This window comes from Acartia tonsa, chromosome 15, assembly GCF_053477335.1.
Source record: "Acartia tonsa isolate MP-2025a chromosome 15, ASM5347733v1, whole genome shotgun sequence".
NCBI classification, from domain to species: domain Eukaryota; kingdom Metazoa; phylum Arthropoda; class Copepoda; order Calanoida; family Acartiidae; genus Acartia; species Acartia tonsa.
In genome coordinates this window covers 22770337-22771017 of record NC_137274.1, presented here as the reverse complement: position 1 = coordinate 22771017, position 681 = coordinate 22770337, and positions in this window count along the sequence as shown.

Sequence of the window (681 nt, the reverse complement as noted above, 5' to 3'; positions counted from 1 at the left end):
AATGCGCAGTTAGGACTTCTCAGACAAAGGTCTTGCAATCTAAGAGTTTGCTGTTATCTATCTATCTATCTATCTTATCTATCTATCTATCTACTCTATAAGTCTCTTTGTCCGTCTGAGAGTCTGTTTGTACGGCTTTATTTATAGTTTTGTGTAGATTCCTATAACAATAAGGTAGTACATTGAAAAGCTTGTTTTAAACGAATTATTAACATATTTTGAACACAGTAAAAGTGTCAGACTGTTTTTATTACGTAAAAAAATTAGCCAATGAGAGGCCACTTTAAATTTTACCATTGGTCAATAATGGCATCTCATTGGCTAATTTTTTTTTTACGTCATAATGAGTCCGACACTTTTACTGTGTTCCATATTTTTACTTTTAGGTTATGACGCTTTAAAGAAGAAATTGTTCGATTTTATAGATAGATAGATAGATAGATAGATAGATAGATAGATAGATAGATAGATAGACAGATAGATAGATAGATAGATAGATAGACAGACAGACAGATAGATAGATAGATAGATAGACAGATAGATATATATATAGATAGATAGATAGATAGATAGATAGATAGATAGATAGATACATAGATAGATAGATTGATAGATAGATAGATAGATAGATAGATAGATAGATAGATAGATAGATAGATAGATAGATAGACAGACAGACAG